At 41.8% G+C, this 20,104-nt stretch overlaps 1 protein-coding gene across 3 annotated transcripts in view; it reads right to left on the bottom strand.

Annotated features, from left to right (window-relative positions):
* RBM47 (RNA binding motif protein 47) overlaps nucleotides 1-20,004 on the bottom strand; it is a 158,788-nt gene extending 138,784 nt beyond the window's left edge. For 2 of the 3 annotated variants that reach the window (XM_042984655.1, XM_042984657.1), the window contains exons 1-2: nucleotides 19,888-20,004; nucleotides 19,581-19,739 (exon numbers count right to left, since the gene is read on the bottom strand). The gene's annotated coding sequence lies outside the window, so the exon portion shown is untranslated. Of the gene's footprint in view, nucleotides 1-18,462; nucleotides 19,211-19,580; nucleotides 19,740-19,887 lie in introns of all 3 variants that reach the window. The other variant, XM_042984656.1, reaches the window with a different exon arrangement.
* Between the last annotated feature and the right edge of the window lie 100 nt (nucleotides 20,005-20,104).

The raw sequence follows: 20,104 nt of genomic DNA, 5'->3' as shown, positions 1-20,104 counted from the left end.
CGGGTGTGAAACAGAAAGACACGAGAGAATGAGAACTTCAATTTACAATGCCTGGATTAAACTGTGGGTCCCACGTGAGCTCAGCAGTCCTCTCACGGAGCCTCGGTGCCCACCTCTGTAAAATGGGGACCACGGATAGCGCAGGGCTGGTGTGTAGATTACGTGAGCTAAAGTGAGGGACGATCATAGACAGAATTGCAGGGTGGTGTAGGACAACTACGTGGAAAAAAAAAAAAAAAAGAGGCTCAAACACATTACAAAAGACCCTAAAGGAAAAGAGCACAAAATTTAAGTAGAACTCTGGTAATTTTTCTTCCATTTTAGTTTCCTTTTTTTTTTTTAACTTTCTATGACGTAAAGTACACGCTTTGCCCATGAGACAAAGTCCTTGTGATCTGTTTTCTTCCCACATCTTCGCCTCATGTCTTGCCAGGCTCAGGGATTCCCCCCTAAATAGCAACTACCTACCTGTTTCCATATCTCTGAGCCTCTATCAAGGCTCATTCAAGAATCACCTCTAATTCGGGAGCTGAACTTCCCGGTTTCAAACTCTGGCTCCGTCCTTACCAAGCTATGTAACCCGAGGCAAGTTACTTAACCTCTCTGTACTTCAGAAAGGTTCTGGTCTGTGGAATGAGGATAATAACTGTATGTACCTCATAGTGGCTTTATGCGGATTAAATGAGTTAATCTTTGTAAAGTGCTTAGAATAGGACTAGGCACTTAAGACATGTTATGTAAATGTTAGATATATTAAGGGTCTTATTTTTATGAGGACCCTAAAATCTCCCTTTTGCCCTGCTACTCCCCTTCAGGTTAAACTGATGCTATTGATTCCAGTAGCATCTAGAATATTTCATTTTTAACATGTCTGTCTGTCTGTACCAGACCACAAACTCCTTTAAAGCAGATCTATTCTTATTCCTAGAAGATAAATGTAGGCACAAAATAAAGAGTTTTCAGCGAATCAATGAACAAATAAACAAACACCTCTATTCTAGAAAGAACAAAAGAACTTTTTTGTTTGTTGGTTTACATGTCTCACCTTGTCTGTGAGCTCCTGAAGAACCCAGAGTATTTCTGGGGCGCCTGGGTGGCTCAGTCAGTTAAGCCTTCGACTTCAGCTTAGGTCATGATCTCACGGTCCATGGGTTCGAGCCCCACGTCGGGCTCTGTGCTGACAGCTCAGAGCCCGGAGCCTGCTCCAGATTCTGTCTCTCCCTCTTTCTCTCTGCCCCTCCCCTGTTCACGCTCTGTCTCTCTCTCTCTCTCTCTCTCTCTCTCTCTCTCTCGAAAATAAATAAACATTAAAAAATAAAAAAATAAAAGAACCGAGAGTATTTCTAATCCATTTTGCATCTCCAATGCCTGGTACAGAACCTACATGCACCCAATGAATAAATGGCTAGAGCTATTACTACCAAACAGGCCAACAAAACACACTGCATTTTCAAGAATAGTTTTGCAAGTCAAGTCAAAAGCATTATTCAAGACTTGAGAAAAACCATATGGCATCTTAGATTAATTTGTCCAACACAAAGATAATCATGAATATATATATATATATATATATATATGTGTGTGTGTGTGTGTGTGTGTGTGTGTGTATAAAACAATCATGAGAGAAGCAACTAAAATAATCAAACTTGGGATATTAGTTCTCCATATAAGATGTGTACCTTTTCAGAACAGAAAGATGAAGACTGAGATAAAAGAGAACTCAAATGTCAAAAGCATGAAGGGACAAGAGAGCCAGGGCTCAATTAAATTAGCTACAACTAGAAGCCTAAAAGTTAGCTTTACATAAGGGTAGTAAATGGTAGAACCAGTTGTCCCTAAAGATAGAAGGCAGGAGAGTGGAGATAAGCTCCCCAGAATCTGAATGAATTCACTCATTCATCATGTAATTCACTCAACGGATCAGTAACGTGTGTGTGTGTGTGTGTGTGTGTGTGTGTGTGTGTGTGTGTAGAGATAATGGTGTGTGTGTGTGTGTGTGTGTGTGTGTAGAGATAATGGTATCTAGGGTCCTGAACCTAACTGACATTCAAACTGTAACTAGAAATTCCAGGAATTACCTTACATGACCTGACCTGGCATAACACAAAGGGTATTCCATGATTGTAAATAATTTCTTATAATAACTACATAAACCATAAACTAAGCTTCCCTCAGCTAAGAACAACTGCAAACCTAAATGCAGTTATCTTTCTTCCCCAAATCTCCAGGACATCAAATAGTAACACAAATGTTTCTTCAAAGGAAAATGTCAGCCTAGTACATGGAGTTCATTTCTAACCATCCTTTAATGTTTGCTGTCTTTCTAAACGTGCCTGTATACCAGCATGTATTTATTTAACATAGATCTTCTCTCAGTTGAAAGCAATGTATAAGGATATTTCATTTTAAATGAATTTAAAATACAGACTTGATAAAACATAGGATTTAATCTAAAGCTTTCAACTGAAGGTACCTTTCAGTCTGAAAAGATTCTAACAAACTTTCTCAAAACCCAGCTCTGTTAGAAATTTATAAATGCCAAGACGCCTCTTAAAAAAAAAAAGAAAGAAAGAAAAGAAAGCATAGCAAAATTTTGTGAGTGTTTTGGTGATGAGTACGTACTAAGGAAAAATTCTCAGAACCTGAGAAGGGGGTGCAGTGACTGACATTAAGCACTGAACCTCTGGCAAAGAGAAAAATAAACTGTTAATTGGGGATTTTTTCAAACTTAATTGGGGTGCTGGCAAACACTTGCATCCTAAGAACGAAGTTCAGCTCTGGGGCACCTGGGTGGCTCAGTTGGTTGGGTGTCTGACTCTTGATGTTGGCTCAGGTTGTGATCTAGTGGTTGTGAGATCGAGCCCCGAGTTGGGCTCCTTGCTGAGCGTGGAGCCTACCTGGGATTCTCTCTCTCCCTCTCTCTCTGCCCCTCCCCACTTGGGCTTGCTCTCTCTTTCTCTTTCTCTCTCAAAATAAATAAACTTAAGATTAAAAAATTTTTTTAAAGAACTGAGTTCAGTTCAACTTTGTCCTGACCTTGTCGCCCAAACTCATTCTCTGACCCTGAATCTTCAGCAAAGAGATGGGTGTTAAAAACTAAAGGAAGAAACACTATTTGCTCAAGTTGTATAGGACTGCAGAGGTTGTGGAGAGCAAAGACTAGTCTACAATAGGGTTTCTCAACCTGGGCACCACTGACATTTGGGGACAGATAATTCTTTGTTGTGAGAGGCTGTCCAGTGCACTGCAGGTTGTCTAGCCCCATCCCTGGCCTCTGCCTGTAGATGCCAATAGCACCCCATCCCTCCCAGACTGTGGCAACCCAATAATATCTCCAGACACTGCCAAAAGTCCCCTGGGAGGACAATCCTCCCCAGAAGAGAAGCACTGGTCTAGAATCACCCTATATGCCCACAAAATTATCTATCCCAAATGGGATAGCAATCAAGAATCAAGTCTGTAAGAACTTTGCAAGATATGGACAAGCCATCCAACCTAGAAAACCTAGTTTTCTTCCTATGATTCAATGCCAAAGTAACTGCCCTTGTAATTCATCCCCCTTCCCCTCCATTTACTCCTATCACCCTGATCTTCCCTTTAGATATCCTAGGAGAAACCTCTTACATATTTAAACTGTGAAAGTAAAAGGACTTAGAGAAATTTGGGGTGTGCAAAGCATGTCTAGTCCCGAATCCTCCCTCCTTTCTATCCAGTTTAAAAATTTTATTTAATTTCAACCCTCTGTTCTCCATATTTAAGAATCTCTTATGTTTTTGTCCCCCTCCCTGTTTTTATATTATTTTTGCTTCCCTTCCTTTATGTTCATCTGTTTTGTATCTTAAGGTCCTCATATGAGTGAAGTCATATGATATTTGTCTTTCTCTGACTAATTTTGCTTAGCATAATACCCTCTAGTTCCATCCACATAGTTGCAAATGGCAAGATTTCATTCTTTTGATTGCCGAGTAATACTCCATTGTGAATATGTATATATATACATATACATATACACACACATATATATATATATACATATATATATGTGTGTGTATATGTATATATATATATACACCACATTTTCTTTATCCATTCATCCATCTATGGACATCTGGGCTCTTTCCATACTTTGGCTATTGTTGATTGTGCTGCTATAAACATGGGGGAGCACACCTGTATCCCTTGGATAAATACCTAGTAGTGCAACTGCTGGGTTGTAGGGTAGTTCTATTTTTAATTTTTTGAGGAAACTCCACACTGTTTTCCAGAGTGGCTGCACCAGCTTGCATTGCCACCAACAATGCAAAAGAGATGCTCTTTCTCTGCATCCTCGCCAACATCTGTTGTTGCCTGAGTTGTTAATGTTATCTATCCAGTCTTAAAGGCAAGGAAATGGAAAGCCAGTAAGGTGAAGTGCCATATCCAAGGTCACTTATCTGCTAAGTCAGTGGCAGATCTTGATAAAAAGACTGGTCCTAGTGCAGGGATTTTCCCAAACCTGACCTCGTTTACGAAGCTTTACAAGAATCTGGATCCTGACCACTACTTACCAAGCAAGTTGCTTGACCCATCAGTGCCTCATTTTCACCTTTGCCAAATGAAGATAATAATAATAGTAGGATCTACTTCTTAGGGGTAGTTCCGTTAATCAAATGAGGTCATGCCTGGCATACAGTAAGTGCTCATTCAATGTCAGCCGTTATTAGCCACTATTACTTTCTGTTTTTAACTTTCAATTCTAAATAGCTCAGCAATTACTCAAACACAAGCCTCCCTCTTACTTTTTTTTTAATTTTTTTTTTTTAATGTTCTTATTTATTTTTGAGACAGAGAGACAGAGCATGAGCAGGCGAGGGGCAGAGAGAGAGGGAGACACAGAATCTGAAGCAGTCTCCAGGCTCTGAGCTGTCAGCACACAGCCTGACGCCGGGCTCGAACTCACAGACTGTAAGATCATGACCTGAGCCGAAGTCGGACGCTCAACCAACTGAGCCACCCAGGCGCCTCCTCCCTCTTACTCTTTGTGATTATTGAGGGTACACATTATAGCAGCTCCTCACCAGAGTAACTTTCTTATCAAAAACACAATTTAAATGAATGTGAAACCTACATATCCTTTTGGTAAGTGACCCATCTTATGCACAAATCCAAACCACACCACTTGGCCCAATTAAGCAATAATAAATTTGATTACGCCTCAGGGGCTCCACGGCTGTTGACACACCAGAATGCAAGGCTGCAGCCGTTGACAGTTTCTACGCCATGATTACAAAACACTGTCCATTGTAACCTCTTCTCCCACCTCCACCCACCACCCCTAATAGTTGATGACTTTTTAAAACATTACTTTTCTAAAACAGTTTTTTTAAACATGTTTTTTTAAAACATTACTTTTAGACGGAAGTCTTCCAGTATTTTTAAATAGCATTCTATTCCTACAAATTTAAAAATATACACTCAGTCTTTTTTTTTTTTTTTTTTCTTTCTAGAGAAACCACTGGTGGGGGAGGAGGGCTTGCAGCGGTGGAACTGAAACAGATAAAGCTTCCATTCCTCTAAGCTCCAAAAGCCGTATGCCTTATTTGTAATCATACTCTGAGTGCTCGCTCTACAAATTCAAAACTCGGGTTTGCTAGATACAAATCAGCCTTTCACAATATACGTTCAAGTGTGTCTGGGGTAACTGGGTGGCTCAGTAGGTTAAGTGTCCAACTCTTGGTTTCAGCTCAGGTCATGACCTCACATTTCACAGGATCAAGGCCCATGTAAGGATCTGCATGGACAGCCTGGAGCCTGCTTGGGATTCTCTCTCCGGCCCCCCCCCCCACCCCTCCTCCACTCACTTTCTCCCTCCCTCTCTCTCTCTCAAAATAAAGAAATAAACTTTAAAAATGAATAAAGTGTGTCTGTATTGGCTTCCAGTTTCCACTCACATAATAAGCAGAAGTACAGAGGACCCTTTGGAAAGTTAGGTAGAGAAAGACAAGAAATAATATTTGCATGTTCTAAATGGATCCATTAAAAAAATTGTTTTTAATGTTTTTATTTTATTTTTGAGAGAGACAGAGAGACAAAGAGACAGAGACAGAGCATGAGCAGGGGAGGGGCAAAGAGAACAGGAGACACAGAACCTGAAGCAGGCTCCAGGCTCTGAGCTGTCAGCACAGAGCCCGATGTGGGGCTCAAACCCACGAACCGTGAGATTGTGACCTGAGCTGCAGTCGGACCCTTAACCAACTGAGCCACCCAGGCGCGCCACCCCCCTTTTTTAAACGTTTTTATTTCATTTTTGAGAGAGAGAGAGAGAGAGGATCCATTTTTTTAATGGATCCATTTTTATATGTTGACATTTAGAGCATGAATTTGCATGCCCCTAAATGGTTGTAACTCACAAGGAAATCCAGTTACATCCTGCAATATTTTTATCTTCTATAATATGGGATGAACTCTTTGTTCATGCACGATTTACACTTAGCTTTCAATATTAAATGTTATTAAATATAGACTAGTACATAATGCACATTAAATATCTTTTCTATATTAAGTATGTCATATTCAATTATATCGGCATTTATATTTATTATATATTGACATATAATGTTAAATATATAAAGCAAATGTCAAACATATATTCAATATTGAAATATTAAATACATATAGGATTAATTTGAATTAGAAGATTTTTGACAGCTGAAACTATACTTAAGATTTTTTAATGTTTTTTAAAGATTTTTTTTAAGTAATCTCTATACTCAACATGGGGCTCCAACTCACAACCCAAGATTTGTTGGCTCTACCAACACAGCCAGCCAGGCACCCCTAGATTTTTTAATGTTAACCCATCCCTCCACCAGTTTTCCATACACAATAGATACTCAGTGTTAGAATATTATTTTGTCATTTGTAATATATAAATAAAGGTCATACACCTAACCTGTATCTGCAAAATAATATTCTGTCATTTGTAATATATAAATACAGGTCATACACCGAACCTGTATCTGCAAATCTGGCCATAGCGAGAAGGAGAGAACTAGTAAAATGCAAAATAGTTGCCTAGAAGAGGTGCCTCCTGCTTTGCTGGCGGCATCCGATACAAAGGGAAACTTTCAACATCTCCCTGGGCGGGTTTAACAGGTGTCTCAGTAAACATGCCCAAACCAGAATGCTTGATTCTCTCTGCCCCCCCCAAACCTGCTCTCCCTCAGTCTCCTCATCGACCTGGGAATTCACTCCAGAATCCTCATTCCTTCCCTCACCCCTACATCCGGGCCATCACCAAATACTGCTATTTCCGCCAGTTGGTGAACTCCTGCCACTGCCAAACACAGACTTCGAGAGGGCAGGAACAGGCACAGAAGAATCGCAGGCAGTCAACCCGCTTCCCTCCACCTCCAGGGCCAACCTTTCTTGCCTCCCTTCAATCCAGTCTTCTCCCAGCTGCCAGTTATCTTTTAACTAGCAAATTGTCTTTCATGGCTTCCCACTGGGCTCAAGAGTAACAAAGCGCAAACTCTTTTCCCATGGTCTTGAAGGGCCTACATACTCCAGGTCTCAGTAACCCCCAAACTACCTCATGATCCCCTGCCCTTCACTGCACCACTGCAGCAACATCGGCCTTCTTTATGACCCCGACATGCCAAGCTTTCTGAAGCAACCTTAGGACTTTCATAAACGCTACTCCATCCAGCAAGGATCTTCCTGTCCGTCAGACGCCTTCCAGCATCCACCTCCCCGGAGGAGCCTTCTTTTGAACCACCTGGCTAGGAGAATCCCACCTATCATCTTTATAGTTCCTGGTAATTCCTTCAGAGTACTGAATCCCATCTCCATGCCCAAAGAAAGCCCTAAGAGGGCAGAGGACTATTATTCTCCATAGCATACCTGATACCCTGTGGCTGGCACATAGCAGCTACTCAATAAATAATAGCTGAGTCTGTGTCTACATAAGAAAAATTGGTCTTTCCATGGGGGAAGGGAAGGGGAAAAAATAGTTTACAAACAGAGAGGGAGGGAGGCAAATGATTAAGAGACTCTTAAATACAGAGAACAAACTGAGGGTTGATTGGGGGGGGGGGGTGGGGAGCAGGGGAGAGCAGAAAATGGGTGATGGGCATTGAGGAGGGAGGGCACTTGTTGGGATGAGCACTGGGTGTTGTATGTAAGTGATGAATCACGGGAATCTACCCCAAAACCACGAGCACACCGTATACACTGTATGTTAGCCAACTTGACAATAAATTATATGAAAGAAAGAAAGAAAGAAAGAAAGAAAGAAAGAAAGAAACAAAGAAAGAAAGAAAGAAAAGAAAAGAAAAGAAAAGAAAAGAAATGAAAAGAAAAATTGCCTGGTTTAAACCAGTTTAATTCATATTCATCTTTTTTTTCAAGTGTACCTACTTACTGGGTCTATATTTTGATAAATTTTTCTAACTCATAAATAATGACCAGCAGCTCTGTCTACGTAGGCCATTGTTAAGATAAGTCTAATGTAACATTTATGTGCTGTTCATTTTTAATGTCCCATTCAGTACATATAGTAAATAAAAAATGACTTTCAGAAAGTACTATTAATTATTAGCTGTTTATTAGGTGTATTTAGTTTTTTGCAATCGCTCAACAAATTGTCCAGTCACTATCAATTGTGATGAGTGCTTCCAAATCAACTTGGAAGTGAAAAAAATCCAAATAATTCTAACTCAGCCACAAACCAGGATCAACACCAGTCAAAAGCAACTAAATCCAGGATCTTCACGTACCTTCAGCAGAATTTATATACTATTGTTTTGTTTTGTTTCTTTAATGCGAAGAACCTTGCTGGAGGGTGTACTCACCTTCAAGGGCCAGTTCTAATGTTTCCAAGCCTAGTAGCCACAGGATTCTATCAGCCATGGGATAAGCTCTTTCCGGTCCAAGTATAGCTCTAAAAAAGGCATGAGGACACACAGAGGGAGCTGTACCACCAAGGACCAAGAAATGCAGTTTTGCCAAACCAAGGTCACCGTGCAAAAGGAGACAGTGAAGCTGGGGCCAGCAAACAAGTACAACAGGTCAGAGAGTTGTTATGCCACTCAGTAAAAGGCAAGACCGAGGTTTTGTGCAAAGGTTCTGGGGAAATATCAAAGACGCAAACAATGACACTACCACTCTTGTTGCAGGCCATGTCAAGGCAAAGTACCTTTGCAAGCTCTGCAACCAAGAAAAATCTAGATGGAATCCTGTAGCGGCAATTGGCATTTGGCAAAATTTCAAAGGTCAAAAGAGACAGTTAAAAAACAACAAACTTGACAGTTACTTTCAGAACAATCATTCATTATAATTAAATGACAATAGAAAAAGCAATAAACAGCATAGCAACATGAGTTAGACAAGTGTAATTATCTGTAGGGCATGCAATTCACAAGACTGGTTCAAAACAGGGCTGTAAGAATTAGATGGAAATCACAAAAAGATTGCCAAAGACGAGGCTTTGATTTGGAAACGGTGAAATGATTGCACCATCCCCACACTCAGCCTTGCCTTGCTCTTTACTTAGTCATCAGCCTCCATCAAATGCTCCTGGTGACACAGAAAAGAGTGAAACCAGAGAAAATATGGCAGCTTCACAGAGGAAATCTGGGAGAAAATTCATGTTTATTCAGAAAGATGTATTCATGGTTGTATCTTGAGTAGAACTCTAACTCAAGTTATACTACACTTGCTGTCATACTCGTGCTGTGTATAAGCCTGTGTGTTTTATTCATTCATTCAACAAATATTTACTGAGCACCTACTCTGTGGCAGACTCCACTCTAAGGTACTTGGGATACATCAATAAATGAAACAGACACTGTAGTGGGGAAGAGACAATGAACTAAAAAGTACCAAATAAAAAAATAGAGCAGGGTACGGAGATAGTGCCAACAGGAAGGAGGAAGTGCTTTTTTAGATAAAAGGAGGAAGAACAAAGAGCTGAAGAAGGTGAAAAAGTGAGTCATGCAGATATTTGGGGAAAATGGTTCAGGGAGAGGGAGCAGCCAGTGCAAAGGCCCTGAGGCATGAAACTGTGACTAAAACAGAGTAAGGAAGAGTGATAGGAGATGAAATTACAGAGGTAAAGAGGTATAGTGCCTCACTGGCTTTTAAGTGAGATGGACAGGGACATCTCAGCAGGAGACTGACATGATCTGACTTCTATTTTAAAATAATCCTTCTAGGCAATGTGTCAAGAACAGTGTATGGGTGAGGGCAAAGGTGAAAACAAGGAGAACAGAAAAGCAGATTCTGCAGTTCCAATGACTAGTTCACTGACTAGTTCTAGTCAGTGGAAAAAGGTTCAATCGAGGGATGCCTGGGTGGCTCAGTTGGTTAAGCGTCCAACTTCAGCTCAGGTCGATTTCATGGTTCATGGGTTCAAGGCCTGCGTCTGACAGCTCAGAGCCTGGAGCTTGGTTTGGATTCTGTGTCTACCTCTCTCTCTCTCTGCCCCTCCTCCACTCAGTCATGCGCGTTCTCTCTCTCTCTCAAAAATAGAAAGAAAGAAAGAGAAAGAAAGAAAGAGAAAGAAAGAAAGAAAGAAAGAAAGAAAGAGAAAGAAAGAAAGAAAAGAAAGAAAGAAAGAAAAGGGCAAGACCCATGACAAATTACTAGGGGAATGACCCCTAGGTTCCACTCTGGGAAGGGTGCTGGGAAAATATTCCAAGATCCCTGCCTTCCCAGGCTTGGTGTCCGCACTGAGAGTGCTGTCTATGCAGGCAGAGCAAATGCAAATGTAAGGCACAAATCCCAGGGCTCATTAGTACCATCTGAGCTGGTAGTTTCTGTTTACTCACTGGCAAATCTACATATAACTTGAAGTAGATCCCGGAACCCACAATGAAGGGCAAAGAGCAAAGGAGGTCCCTGAGCCAAACTATTGTTTGCACCAAGTGGGAAGAGTTTACTTGTTACTGGATTCCCTTTGCTCTGCAAATAGGATTTTCACTAGAGGCAATCTCTCAACAGTTGGGGATCATCTGTCCTCCTTCCTCACCACTTTTCCTTAGCCAAGAGTATAGCACCAGCCCACTGACAAAACCATACCTTTGTGGTTCACAGATGTGTGTTCACCTGACATTATTTTCTCTCTCGGATCTCTTTGTTCACTTTCTCTAATTTGGGGAAAATGTGCTTTTTCCTAACGATGATTAATAAATTCCTCCTAATTTTAAGAAAATGCATTTTCTCCCCTTTTTCAGAGTTACCTAGTAACAAGTCTGAGCTTTTTAAAGGATGTTAATTAAAGAGCAAGAGGGAAAAAAGAGGTATAAACTTTAAACAATGCACTGTAAAACTTCACCCCCTGCCTACCCCTGGCCTCTCCCATCCTGCCATGCTTTCAGAGGCTGGGCTGTGAGGGGCACTTGGGTGGCTCAGACGCTTCAGTGTCACTTTTGATCTCAGCTCAGGTCATGATCTCAGGGTTTGTGGGTTCGAGCCCCGTGTGGGGCTCTGCACTAACAGCATGGAGCCTGCCTGGGATTCTGTCTCTCTCTCTCTCTCTCTCTCTCAAAATAAATTTAAAAACTTTAAAAAAAAAAAAAAAAAAAAAAAAGGAGGCTGGGCTGTGGATGGGGCTTCTGTTCTTGCTCAGTCCTGCCTGAGTTCAGTACAGCTCCACCATATTTCCTCTATGTAACAATTTTTGGTAAATTTGTGGGGAAAAAAAAAGAAGTTACTCAAATAAATGTGTATAATACAGGGGTGTCTTGCTAGCTCAGTTGGTAGACCATGCAACTCTTGATCTCAGGGTCGTGAGTTCAAGCCCCACACTGGGCCTAGAGCTTACCTTAAAAAAAATGTATAATACATACCCATGGAATGCAGAAATGCCATTATTTTAGATGGTAATATATCTGGGCAAAGAAATTCTTATTTACTGGGCTCTCAACTATAAACTAGAGACATTGAGGTATACAGACATTATTCAGACACAAATCCTATCTCCAAGGAACTTAATTTGGGTTTGGTAGAGAAAATAGTGAATGCACAAAAGTAAGAAATGATATAAAATGCCTTGTAAGGCAGATAAGGCATTATGGCAGTTCTAAGAAAGTCCCAGAGTATATATTATGATTATAATGAATTAATACTAACCAACAAAAGTTGCAACAGGAATTATTTAAGTTCGATGTACTTAAGGTTTTTTTTTTTTTTTTTACACAGAATATTCCTATTTTACATTAGCCATCTCTAAGAACCTATATTCGGTTTTCAGCAGGGCGCTCGGCAGTCTCTCACCAACAGATATAACAGTATTATCCCTTTTGTTCCTAATCAACATCTTATAGCTTACCAAAAGAGAGAAGGGAAAAAAAAAAGTGTACCTTGGTGATTCTAAGTAACATTTTCTCCATACAACTAAGACACAAAAACCAAAAGAAACTTAGCCAAAAAGTGCCTATCTACAATGGCAATGGTCACTTGATCAAAGCCAAACAATGAGGTTAGGAAGAGAATCCTGGATCCAACCAGCAAGAGGTCATGAAAGAAAACTCTTACATGGAGTAGGGTCATGAGATAAGAATTCAAACACAAATGCACCCAAACATGACACATGTACATATCACTTTGACTACGGACCATAGTATATTGACCATGCGCCCGGCGCTGTTCTAACCTCTGCTCATACAGTAATTAATTTATTTAATCCTTTATTAATTTATTTAATCCTTATAACAACCCTGTAGAGTAATCCTATAACAACAACAGTTGGGGATGTTGAATCATGGACAGTTTTGTTTTGTGTTTTTTGTGGTTTTTTTTTAGGTAACCTGCCTAACGTCCCCCAGTTCATAAGTGGCACAGCCAGGATTCGAACCAAGGCAGTCCATGCTTTTAGCCACTCTGCCAAGAAGGTTGAATTAGGCACAGTAGTCATTCCTTTTCCCCAAACTGTCATTTTCACTCTGGCTAACCACCTTTTCTTTCTCTCCACGTGTGACCAAAATCTTGCTGACTACCCTGAGAACAAACTAGTCCACCCACAGAGGCGAGCTCCGCTCTGCACCAGCATGCTGCAGCTTTTCCCTTCTATAATCTAACTAAACTCCCGCGCACTAAATTCCCGCGCACTACATGCTCGCCTGGGAAGTCTAAAACAGTGAGATCATCTGCATGGAGAAACAGATCAGAGATATCAGCTGATAAACACACACACACACACACACACACACACACACACACACACCAGGCCACTGAATTTTCTGGTAATAATAAGTTGCAGTGCCCCATTGAGTTTTCTGTGCCACCAAATCCTCCCAGTTCCAGTTACACAAAGGCAACTTTGTCTTGGGAAGGCTACTGAGAAGATGGGCCTAATCTTGGCAAGGGCTTTGAGGACCATGTTATTATTTTTAAAAATAAGTGACAACAAATATTAGTTAAGCTGTCTTTTCAAAACTCGCGGTGCTGTTATCGCCATTGACATGGATCCCTACTTTTAGAAACAAGAATATTTGACTTGATCTTGAAAGGCCCAAATATACATTTTCAGGATGGCAATCAACTGATCTAAGAGAAGTAAGTAGCACCTGGAAAAAAAAAAATCTCCTTTGTTTTATTACTTTTTTTTTTTCTTTTGGCATGATGTGAAATGCGTCACAAAAATGATTGAGCCAGGTCTCAGTGCTCTGAAAGGTAAATATTTTTATTATAATTCTCACAGGTTGGCATTTCCTTGGTCAGGTAGAGGCATCCTGTTCCTGTTTCAGTGCACAATGCACCACATTCATTGTTCCCCACCCACTGCCCATTGGCACATGGAGTTAACTCTTGCTCACCCACCTGTGGATTATCCAAAGCTTCTGGGATCAAATTGTCTTTCTCCCCGCATGGTGGAAACTCAAGGAATATGAGCAAAATTGACTATTAGCGAAAGCAAAGCACGATCCGGAGGCTAAAAAATCAGAAACTCCTCTTTCACTCAACGTATACCCACCGAGCACCTCCCATGATCTGGGCACTGGGCCACCATGTTCCTAAGAACCACAAAACTACAGTATCCCCAAAGACAAATATCATGATTTGAGGAGACTTGGAGCTTATTTTCTTGATCGATGTGAATGGCTGTGACTCATAAATAAAATATATATATATTGCACTACCAGGAATCTGCTGAGGCCAAAGGATTGACATTTTCCCCAAATCACAAAGGGTTTTCAGGATTACACTAGCACTTTGCCTTCTCCTGACGTCATCTTTCTTAAATAGCCTTCAGAAAGGTAGAGATTGTACTTTTGATTTCTTTTTTTAAATTTTTTTTTTTTTCAACGTTTTTTATTTATTTTTGGGACAGAGAGAGACAGAGCATGAACGGGGGAGGGGCAGAGAGAGAGGAGACACAGAATCGGAAACAGGCTCCAGGCTCCGAGCCATCAGCCCAGAGCCTGACGCGGGGCTCGAACTCACGGACCGCGAGATCGTGACCTGGCTGAAGTCGGACGCTTAACCAACTACGCCACCCAGGCGCCCCTGTACTTTTGATTTCTAAAACGACTCCACTCTTACAACATGACAGAGTTTACCAAGAGAGCAACTATAGACTACAGTCAATCATTTCTGGAATAGTGAGTGTCAGTTAACCTAATGTTTTGTATTTTACAAACATATAAACTGTACACGTATGTCTAAACATACCTACAAATCATTTTACATAAATTAAGTTCCTCTGACGACAACAACGGGATATTCACAGCAACAAAACAGAATGCTCATATTATACACATAAGTTCCATCAACTGAACTGTGATTTTTTTCTTTCAGGAGGCTAAGAAATCAGGAGTCTTAAACCACCACAGAAAGTAGAGAAAGAGTGGAACACAGTTGAGAGTCTTCCTTTTGTAATCAGTTGACTTATGGTCCTACCCAGGGATGATATCTTGAACCCTTTCAAACTAGGCATCTATTGCAGTGTGCAAGGAACATTTGAATTACAAAAGGGGGTGGGGATGAGCCTCAAATCCCTACAGTTGCCAGTTCCCCTGCAATTGTTTGAGGGCACTGATAAACCTCCATGTGAGCTTTCTGGTGAGTTCTACGTTACTAACAGTATTGGAACTCGCCTGTTTCTTGGCCATTTCCTCCACCAGACATCTTTCTCCTTCTACTGGAAAATTCCTCCCTCACCTTTTCCAGGGCAAAATATACAAAGTTTCTGAAAAGAAGGGGCACACTGACTTCAAGGGGAGAACATCTTGTCCTTCCCCTCTTCCCCATGCAGATGCTGACAGAATAGAGGAAGAGGCAACTACAAGAGAAGCAGAAACCATCAGAAATCAAGTGCAGACCACTTGAGGAGAGTTTTACTGACAAGACGATTCAGACCACACACAAAAAGTGGCAGGGTGCCATTTCCCCCTAAATCCCTCTAACCTGAGATGTTTCCCACAACCTGAGGATCCAGCCGAACAATTACTTATTGCCATTTCCACGACAGTTCTTTTCTGGAGGATCTAAAGGCCTCCCACCTCATAACCCAAGTCATTCCTGCGTTGCCCTTCTTGAAAATCCTTTTTCAGTTGTTCTTCGAAGCCATTACTCTGAGCGGGTGGTTGTTTGGACTAACACATAGCTCTTACAACACTAAACCAGAAAATCGACACCATCATAAGACACAGAAACTGCGCCTAAGAGGTGAAATACATGTCTTCATCAGGCCAGTGGTTGAAACGTCCCAATATAACTTTTAACTTGGAATTATTCTGACAACCACTTTTTTTTTATTATTTATTTATGTATTTTTACTTTAGAGAGAGAAAGAGAGTGCATGGGGGAGGGGGACAAAGGGAGGGAGAGAGAATCCCAAGCAGGCTCCACGCTCAGTGCCGACACGGGGCTCAATCCCATGACCCTGGGATCATGACCTGAGCCAAAATCAAGTGTCAGACACTTAACCTACTGAGGCATCCAGGAGCCCCTGACAACCACTTTTTTTTTTTAATTTTTTTAATGTTTATTTATTTTTGAGAGATAGAGCATGAGCAGGGGAGGGGCAGAGAGAGAGGGAAACACGGAAACCCAAGGAGGGTCCAGGCTCTCAGCTGTCAGCACAGAGCCTGACGCAGGGCTGGAACCCACAGACTGTGAGATCATGACCGGAGCTGAAGTCGGACACTTTACCGACTGAGCCACCCAGGCGCCCCTCCTAACAACCATTTTTTAAGCTGCATTCATATCTTCATCGTAACTTTAATGTTTAGCACACAAATTCTAGATTCAGGCGAAATATATCCTTTTCCTAAATCTAATGAATCCCAGACTTAAGCCCTCTTCAGAGTGAGTTTTTTCCTAGAATTATGCATCCTCTGGGAAAACCTGATCACAATTTCACTTGAACCCCAGTCCAATTATAAGATCTCTGTCCTCCTACCAGCACCCCTACATCTATTCCTCTGCCTATTCCTAAACAATCAGAAGACACTAGAAATGCAGAGGCGGAATCCTGTCTGAAACAAGCAAATACTTTCCTATAGCAGCCAAAACTCAATCATTTGGGACATGATTTACTTTTAATCTTCAGATCAAGAGTAGGATTTGGAAAGCAAAGGTATTTTGTAAAAAAAATACTAATAATAATTTCTTCTACTTTAACCTTCTAATCTTTGTTTAGATTACCTAGAGCAAGTTCCATTACTAACAAACCAAAGAGAACAGTCTAATCTAAATGTTCTTATCATGTGAGGTGAAAAAAATGTGAGTAGTCTTAAACATTAGTTACAGCAAGTATCTAGGACATGTGTCCAGAAGCACAGTTTTGTTGCTTTCTATCTCGAGTCTATCTTCAGTGTCACCAACTGTTTTGGGTGGAATCCTTTCAAAATTTAACCTAGAGCAGCAAGCGCAGTTGGGAATCAAAAACAAATATGTTGACTATTAAAACTATAGAGATTGGAATATAATGACGGTGCCAGATTTTCAATCCTACAAGCTTCAGAAAACTCAGTAACCAAGAGGAAGCCAAAATATCCTCAAAATTTGATTATTTTCGGCATACGTTCAAAAAGACCCTCGAACAGATGAATTTAAGAGTAGCCTCGTCAGGTAAAGAAGTATGACAGGTAGGCTAGCTACGCTTTGTTTTTGTCAGGTTATTTCTTCATTTAACAAATACTGAACATTAATAATGAAGCTAAACTTTTGTGAAATTTCTGATTCCTCATTCTCTCGGTACGCAGTTATTAAGACAAAGAGGCCAACGGTATGTGTTATCAGAACAGGGTGAATGAAGGATAAGGTAGGCAAGAAAGGATACAAAAACCCCCATTTCTTTCTTTTCCTCCTCCTGTTTCCCTTTCAGACTGAGTTGGTTTTGTTTCCCTCTAAGATTTCAGATCATCAGTCTGACAAAGATTATTGTTTAAATTAATGGCAACACAAATTCCTACAAAGGGCTATCTCACTGCCTTGTCTAGAGATTGTGTTTTACGCCACCGACAACCTTTCACCTTTCAGAATCGGCACCTGCAGTTCTCAAACACTCTTGATCTAAGTGCAGTTGTGCTTAAAACTGCGGCAACTTCTTCATGTTTGTGTGGCCAACCCTTTGCTTTCTCTCCCCTGAAAAATGTGTGTGACTCCAGCATTAAAACTTTTAAAGAACTTTGAAAGAAACATTTCTAATCTGCATTCCTGCTAAAGACAACGGAGTGAGTCATTCGGATGCCACCAGAAAGAAATTGCTTGATTTTTCCGTACAAACCAGTATGGCCTGTAAGTACCTTGAAGACACTATCTTTCTATCATTTTGATAAGCCTCAGGAAAGAAGCCACATCCTCAAATGCCTTGGGACAGTACCCAAGAGTGGATGGACTCTTAACTAATTAAAAAATGAATCATTTATTTGCAAAATTCCACGTCATTTATTCTAACTGATTTCCTAAATATCCGGTGACTGGTGATTTGTCGGCTGTCATAATTCATCAGCCCTACACTTTTACGCAGAATGAATTTGTAACTTTAAACAACTAAGCCTCCACTCAGTGCTACCTTTGGAGGTAAACTACTGCAGGAAGGCATTCCCCCCATCCCCGCCCCCCAACCTTAACACTTCAATGAGATAGATGCCTGTCATGAATATTTCCTCAATCGCAAGTTAATCAGATTCTAAAAGTCACCTGTGCCACTGGATGGCCCAATAGTGTGTTTTCAAGGATGAAAAAAAAAAAAAAAAACGTTTCTTGTATGAAAAAGGCTTCATCAAAGGTTCCATCAGAGGAAACATGATGGGGCTATATAGGATTTTCTGCTTTTCCTGAAGCTGGCACTTTTAAAATCTTTTTATAAACCGTTTCTTTCCCACTAAATATACCAGGGTTGAAGGGAGAGTGGTACAATGAGAGAGATCAGGGCTGAAGAGAGAAGAAAAAGGGAAAAAAAAATTCAAAATTGGGACCCAAATGTAAGATTAAGGGAAGGTAGTTAGAAGGATTGCCAAAAAACCACCTTACCTTTGTTATGTATTTGGAGTCGCCCACTTCAGAAATTAACACCATTCACAGCCCGGTAGCAATTTACACAGCTAGGAAGTAACCTACAACATCTTCTCGGCCTCCCTCTTTTTAATGTAAAACCAAAATAAGGAGTGTCCAGCTACTCCCCACTGCGCCGCTTAAAGCAACAGATCGTTTTAGGCTCAACTCCCAGACTCTGGGAATTCCAGTTTGTCAGAATTTCTTAACCTTGGAAACCTGCGGAGAGAAACTCTCAACGAGGACAACTCCCTAAGCCCCGGCTTCTCACTGTCCCAAACTGCACATTCCAAAGTGGGAAGCAGGAGCGATAACCAGAAGGCAGCTCTCGGGGGCTAAATTCCTGGCGGGAGCGAGAGAACTTGAAAGCGCGGCGATTCCACTGGCCGAGCGGCGCCGGGTCCGCACCCGGGGGAGACGAGTGGCCCCGAGAGCCCGGCTGCGTCCGGCGCTGCGCACGGGGAGCGCTCCGTGTCTGCTCTCCGAGCTCTTCCCTGTTCCCTCCTCCCTCCTCCCGCAGCCCTCCCCCAGCCGAGGCCATTCGCCTCACAGTAGCAAGGTTGTCTCTCGTCTACTCCCTTCCCTTAAACTCACCAAACCAGATTTTTACTCCCGACACCAGCAACTTCCCGTAAATCTGCACTGAAATTTTATCCTGCTCGCTGAGCCACCGCTGGCTAAAGGCCAGTGCAACATTCCTGTTGTTTTAGGAGCGCAGATACCTTTGCTGAAGGTTAAAAAAAAAAAAAAAAAGCAACTGCCTGGATGGGAGAGATTTGGGGACTCCACCAGACAGATTTCTCCCCGCGCTCAAAAAGTCACATCCAAGTCAGACACCCAGAAACGGCCCCACAAGTGGCACCTGCTCCACCTGAGGACATGTGTCCTCAGACGTCTGGCCCCCTTCGGGTTGTTCAGAGAAATCAAGCAGAACCATGTTTGAGGAATAAGGAACCTGCTGCTGAATCACGAGCCGAACAGTACCACCCCACCCCCGTTCTTCCCCCTGGTACAAAAAGTCGTTTAACCAGGTAGGATCACAGCGAGCCCCGCGGCGGGCCTAAAGGAAGGGGGGGGACCTCCCAGAGTGTCCTTACCTGAGGCACAGCACCGCTTGGACGCGCGCAGGAAGGAACGTCACGCGGACGAAACCCTGACCTTTGCCGGGGCCTTCGCAGCAGGGCCTGGGGCCTGGGCGCTGCTCGTTCAGAAGTGGCTCATTTTAATGCGCTCTGACCTAAAGTTACAGCTGGTTTCTAGAAAGGGAACAAAAAAACACTGCATTTAAAAACAGCAGCCAAGCCCTCCCTTAACCTTGCCTGATCTATGGGGAGTTGGCTCTAACCCCCACCTCATCCCCGTCCCAAAGAAACCCGCAATCTGTGCCCCACCCCTTCGCATTACCTGTTTATACAAGAGTTAAGGAGCCTCACGCATTTCAATAGAGCGCTAAGCCTGTTTGTAGGCGCGTAACCGGCCAACAGGAATCGAATTCTGTGACTAAACAAACTAGAAGAGGAAGCAGGCACCACCAGGAACCTAAAACGGAGTTGTGATTTCGGGTTGCAGTGTCACCAACTGAGAAAAAAAAAAAAAAAGGACTGTTTGTCATTGGGCTATT

The sequence above is a fragment of the Panthera tigris genome, chromosome B1, assembly GCF_018350195.1.
Source record: "Panthera tigris isolate Pti1 chromosome B1, P.tigris_Pti1_mat1.1, whole genome shotgun sequence".
NCBI lineage: Eukaryota > Metazoa > Chordata > Mammalia > Carnivora > Felidae > Panthera > Panthera tigris.
This window is presented reverse-complemented; position numbering and strand designations above follow the sequence as displayed.